At 31.7% G+C, this 6,430-nt stretch overlaps 1 long non-coding RNA gene across 1 annotated transcript; it reads left to right on the forward strand.

The window, feature by feature from the left end:
• The first annotated feature begins 1,993 nt into the window (after positions 1–1,993).
• LOC148273556 (uncharacterized) lies at positions 1,994–3,154 on the forward strand. Its single transcript, XR_015824548.1, has 2 exons — positions 1,994–2,284; positions 2,753–3,154. It is a non-coding gene; the product is annotated as an uncharacterized LOC148273556 (long non-coding RNA).
• Positions 3,155–6,430: the final 3,276 nt, after the last annotated feature.

Below are 6,430 nucleotides of genomic sequence, written 5' to 3' on the forward strand. Positions count from 1 at the left end.
TAAAAATTTGAAATTACTCTTCATATATTTTTTTTCTACCGAGGCTCAGAATGAATTAAAAATTATGCATCATCATTATTTATTTTATGCATAAACATGTAAAATTATTTTGTAAATAATAAAATTGGGTAAAATAAAATATGGCAATTATTTGACAAATAACATAAACTTTATGTGGTAAATCTGTGCTAAAGGTCTGAGCAAATTTCGAAACAACTTTTTGAGTTTGTTCAAGTTTTTGTAGACAAGGACTTGATTTTACCCCCTAGGTCCAGGGCAGTTATATATATTATTATTCTTTCAGTCAGAGGTCTTTCCGGTTCATAAGGCGTTTTTGTTTCACACAAATAATCCAAAAGGTAATTTTTTTTGTATGATTTCATCCCGTATTATCTTTTATTTGGTGGTCCAGGCCTCTTGCTTACGCAGCAATTTGCCCCCTGCAACCTCAAATTTAAAGAAAGAATACTGAAATAAAGGTTTGAGTCACCATGTTTAAAACGTAAATTGAAAAGTTCAAAAGATGTGTTGACTTTTTTTACTTATTGCTTATTGGTCATTTATGCATGTGCGTCCGGTCTGGTGTACAGGGTTGTGGTCCCGTGGCTAGTGTTGCGGACTCATGGGCCAGAGGTCCGAGGTTCAAACCCCACTCTACCCCTGTTTTATTTCCATTTTCTAATAGTGAGTTATTTACAATTCGTTGAAAATGGCCACCAAAAATGAAATATTTGGGTAAATTATAAAAACGCTAACATTTCTTTTTTATTAAAAAAATGCTAATATTTCTTTTTATTAAAAAAAAAAAGAAATATTATCTCTTTATTTGTATTACAATAATATTTACCTATAATTTTTTTAAAAATAAGCCCAGATAATGGTTTTCAATTATTATTTACATACAATTTTTTTTTTTGAATGAGCTAGTATAATATTTTTCAATTCCCAATTAATACATTTAAATTTACAATACATCTCCCTAAGGCCCTAAGAGCCAATCAACTGGGGCTGATTAAATACGGCCACGAGGACAGATTCATATTAGTAGGGCTGATTTAGTTAGGCCAAGAGAACAGATTAATTGAGGACCGCAGGGTCATCTTATTAAGGCCCTAATAAGGTCAAGTTAAGATGAACATATTTGAATAGAAATAGGGAACATATATTATTTTATTTATTTGGTTTACAAAAAATGAAAAAATAAATATAATGTACAGAAGTATTAAAATAAAAGAAGACAATTTATTTTTCATCTATTACAAGTAAACACTAATAAAATATATTTTTAAATAAAATAAACAAAATAAATTATCAAAATTAAATTATATTATATATAAACAAGATGTTTAGTGTTTTTTTTTATGAAGTGTATTTATATTGATATAATGTTTTGTTTGTGAACCAAAACTAAATAAATAAATTACAGGAGGGAAATGGATATCTAAGCATTTACAGAGTCTAAGTCCTGTTATTGAAATGTCACTGTAATAAAATCTTGAATGACACCACTTATTTAAATAAATTAAAGTTATGTAACTTTAAATGCTTTGTTTATGTATACTTTAAACAAAAAAAAATTTAAAAACATATGTACTGACAAAAGCGAAGTGCAAAATTATACAAAACAGCGTTGCCAACCTCCAACATGCTAAAATCGGTAGATACAGAAAAATAAATTGGTAGATTTCTGTAGGTTCATTGTTCTATTGGCGGTGGAAGTGGGGGAAAGGGGATGTATTAAAATTTCTTAACCTTTTTTATTACAAAATTTCGCGAAACATGGAATGTGGATTTTATTTAAAATCAAACCAAATGGCAATCACCTTGGATTAATGCGTGATGCACGGAGAGTTCCGGATTCAATTTCCAGTGAGATCAGAATTATTTACGTAAAGTTTTACATTTATCGTAAGTTTATTGATAAAATAATAACCACTATTCATTGAAAAAGATTACTAAATTTGAGCAGAAAATAGTTACAGGGGACAAAAATATTTCATTACCGTAAAACGCTGCAACTTTTCCTACCGGCCACAACTTTTCCTGTTTCGTTACGATTACGATATTTCGCATTTGATTGGCTTTTTCTCACTTTTTACCATTTGGTAGTAATTTTTCATTGTCCTGGCAACACCTTTTTTATTTTTCATAACGCCAACTCCATTGTTGCGCTCTCAGTTGAGCGATGAATGTCGGCAGGAGGAGTCGTGAAATTTTGGTCTCCTAAAACTTTTAAAGTTCAAGAAAAACCAAAAGTGTTTTTGAAAAGTAAAACCGTCCCGGGGTAAGAAAATACTGTATATTTTTCGTATTGTTTGATACTTTTATCAAAAGTACACGATTTCATCAAAAAAACTTGCTAGGCAATGTTGTGCAGTGTTTTGAAAACACGATTTGTACTTTTTGCCTGGTTCTAGGGTTATCACTAGTAGTCAACGTGCTTTATCTTAAATTTGATTTTTTCATTTAATTTAATTTTTTTATTAAACGAAATTTGAATTTATTTGACTTTATATAATTTACCCGGATAAAGTTTTTTTCGTTTATTTCTAGTAATACAAATAAACTTTTAATTATGATTTAAATATGACACACTACTTATATAAGTGTTCGAAACATAACTTAATTCAAAGTTTATCTCTATCGATGATCGTTATAATAAGTTTACAAAATATCTCAAATCTATTGATAAAACGATATTTCGAGGACAAATTGAATACTAAAAATTATGGAAATCTTAATTCTATTGCAGTTATGTGAAAAATGGCAAACAATCAACAGCGAAGAAGGCGTAGAGTAGGAGCTCGTAGTTATTCTGATTACTCGAAGGAAATGCTGGAAGTTGCTGTAGATCTCGTTCGAAGAAAAATTATTTCATCATACGAAGCAGAAAAGCAGTTTGGGATCCCACGTCGGACAATTAGCAACAAAGTCAAAAGCGTACATAATAAACCATTTGGTCGACCTACAGAGTTTTCAACTGAGGAAGAAGCTCACATAGCGGACGTGGTGAATATTTCAGCAGAATTTGGTTGTCCTCTTTCTCTTTTAGATTTGCGTATTGTAGTTTACAACTACCTTTTAAAAAGTGGAAAATCTGCTCTTTTTAAAGGAAAAATGCCTGGTGAACGCTGGGCCCGTTTTTTCTTAAAACGACACAATTTTTCACAAAGGGCAACACAAAATATAAAACAAAGCCGTGCTGCAAAAACAGTAGAGGAAATGGACGAATACTACAGAAATTTGAAAATTTCTCTTAAAGATGTTCCCACCAGTAATATTCTCAATTTTGATGAGACAAATTTAAGTGACGACCCCGGATCTAAAAAATGTATTTTCAAAAGAGGCACAAAACACCCAGAAAGGGTAATTAATGCAAGCAAAAGCTCAGTATCAATCATGTTCAGCGGAACTGCTGACGGAATTTGCCTACCACCTTATGTGGTTTACAAAGCAGATCATTTGTGGTCCAAGTGGTGTGAAAATGGTCCAAAAGATGCTAGGTATAATCGCACCAAATCTGGATGGTTCGATATGATTTGTTTTGATGATTGGTTCAAGACTATAGTTATGCCATGGGCAGACTCTCGTGACGGCGTAAAACTTATTATTGGCGATAACTTGGCATCTCACCTAAGTGTCGAGACAATTCAAATATGTCAAAGTCAAAACATTAGATTTACTTTTCTTCCAAAAAATGCTACACACCTTACTCAACCACTAGACGTGGCATTTTTTGGACCAATGAAACGACATTGGCGTGAAATTTTAACAAATTATAAAGCTGCACACATCACTACAAGCACAATCAACAAATGTCATTTCCCGCAGCTACTGCAGGAGCTAATGTCAAAAATAAACATTACAAAAGAGATCAACATATGTAAAGGATTTGAAGGATCCGGAATATTTCCTTTCAATCCCTTAAGAGTGACATTAAAAATGCCAACACTACAAGAAGAAAATTTTCGTCAATTTGATGCTAGCCTTTTGGAGTTTTTACAGCAAAATAGACAATCACAACCAATAAAAACAGGCAAAAACAGCAAGCTTCCAGTCATACCTGGTAAATCTATTTCAACTGAACAAGCAGAAGAGCTAGCTAAAGCTAAAAAAATAAAGAAGGTTACGAAAATAAATACACAAAAAGAGAAAAAAGACTCAAGTTTACCAGGACCGTTGAAAATAACATATGTCAAGAAGAAGGAAATAAAGTGTCCTGAAACTAAAAGTCCTGACAGTCTTTGCAAGCTTTCCATAAGTGCCATAAACGTTTACATGCAGCCTTTGGCGACAGTTTCAAATAAATTCGTACATTGGCTGAGGAATTTAACAAAGAATTCAGAAATGAATACTCCGTTTTGGGTTGACACACCAGAATGCCTGGATTTGAAAATAGTTAATGTACCTAAAAATGACTCCCCGAACAAGAATAAAAAACCGAAGATAATAATTACGTCTAATATAGTTTTAAAAGAAGCTTCCCCCAAAAAAAACGTTTTACGAGATATAAATACACAAATGACTAAACGAAAAAGAACTTCTCAAGGCCAATCATCCAAAATAAGAAAACAAAAGAAACATGTGTACAACAGCGACTCAAGCCCGGTGTCGGAAACTTCTTTTCATGCTGCAGACGACTCCGACTACGAAAATTTTGATACTTATATTGCGTCATATTTACAAGAACAAGAAGACTTTGAACAAGAAAGCATAATATCCCCTTTCGAACTGAGTGACATTAATGTTGACGTGAAAGATTGTCATGAATTTCAAGAAAACAGCTGGATAATAGCTAAATTCGCTGCGAAAAAGAGCACTAAGCACTTTGTAGGGAAGGTTTTATCAATAAATGAAAAAATTCCCACAGTGAAATTTACACGAAAAGTCAAAAATTCTAAGCGTGATAAGGGATCAGTCTTCATCTACCCTAGTATTGAAGATGTATGTGCTGTACAAGATTTAAAAGATGTTATTGCAGTATTACCTGATCCCCAAATTTCCCGACGAGGACATTTCATATTTCATTTAAATCTTAATAAGTATAACATCCAATAAGTAAAAATGGTATTACTTACCTAACTAATAAATCAGACGAATATTTTCACAATCGTCTTGGTCAATCTGTCGAAATATTTCCCTTATCGTATTTTGAGTAATTATTTTAATAATTTTGTATTTTGTTTGAGATTTTTTGAAAATATTTCTTTTCTTTTGGGTACCTAAAGATGTACCAAAATATTTGATTTTATAGTTTCCGTACCTAAAGTTAGTAATATAATAATGTTCCTATTCACAAATAGGATATTTTGTTATAACATGCTAATTTTATACTTAACGGTATTTTCAGCAAAATAAGACTATTATTAGCTTGTTTGGTTTTAAGCATATCTAGTTTTTTTAAATATATTCTTAGTGGTTTCTAAAAGTAAAAAGTAACGATGTTGGTTAAACAGTTAGCTATTTTTGTTTTTCGTTTTATTTTTTACGTATGTTTGTTTAGTGTCATAGCTTTTAATATTGTTCCTACTTTGTGTTGCTGAAATTTGAATTACCTGCCTAAAAAGTAACTTTAGGTTTGAGAGAGAAGACTACCTATTATTATAGATATAATAGACTGATATTAATACCTACTGTTACCAACTTTATTTAGATTTACTTCTGATTATTTGTTTAACTTAGGAAAAAATAGAAATAAAAGTGGAAAAAAAATATATTTTTTTGGCACAACCCTACACTTACCGACATGTTTGTATGGGAAGTTTGTGGTACCTGCTACAACTTTCCCCATTAGCTGTGAATAAAAATCTATTTCCTTAATGGCAATAATTTGACTGCCGGGGTCAAGCACAGCGACTCTTGCATATGGAAAAAAATACTATAAAGAGAAACATTATATTTACTGAGGTATTCTTCGAGGCAAAGTTGCGCCTTTTGCACACAACTTTGCCTACGACTTTGAATGCATGTAATTAGGAAAACTTGCAAGATTTAAAAGGATTTGGAACTTATACGGCTAGGCATTAGGTCCGTCTTCCATCTAAAACGCATTAACAGCCATAATAATAAATAGGTTCAGAGATATCTACAAAAAAAGTCAAAATTGCGGCAAAGTTGCAGCGTTTTACGGTATTATTAAGTGATCTGCTGATATTCCATTTGATAAAACAGAAGCTAAAAAATTATAAAGAGAAATGACATAATTTTAATTCGTCAACTTTGAAAATAACCGGGAATCACTATTTACCAAGACTTAGCAATCAACGTATGTACTATGTTTTATGAAATGTTTAAAAATCATTAGAATTCCGATCAAATTCGGTAGGTCGGTAAATTTTACCCAAAATCGGTAGATCTACCAAAAATTCGGTAGGGTTGGCAACGTTGGTACAAAATGACAGGTTGTATTTTTGTGACGTTTATGATTCGT

This window comes from Micrasema longulum, unplaced genomic scaffold (genome assembly GCF_059751315.1).
Source record: "Micrasema longulum isolate JH-2025_06_02 unplaced genomic scaffold, ASM5975131v1 h1tg001914l, whole genome shotgun sequence".
Taxonomy (NCBI): domain Eukaryota; kingdom Metazoa; phylum Arthropoda; class Insecta; order Trichoptera; family Brachycentridae; genus Micrasema; species Micrasema longulum.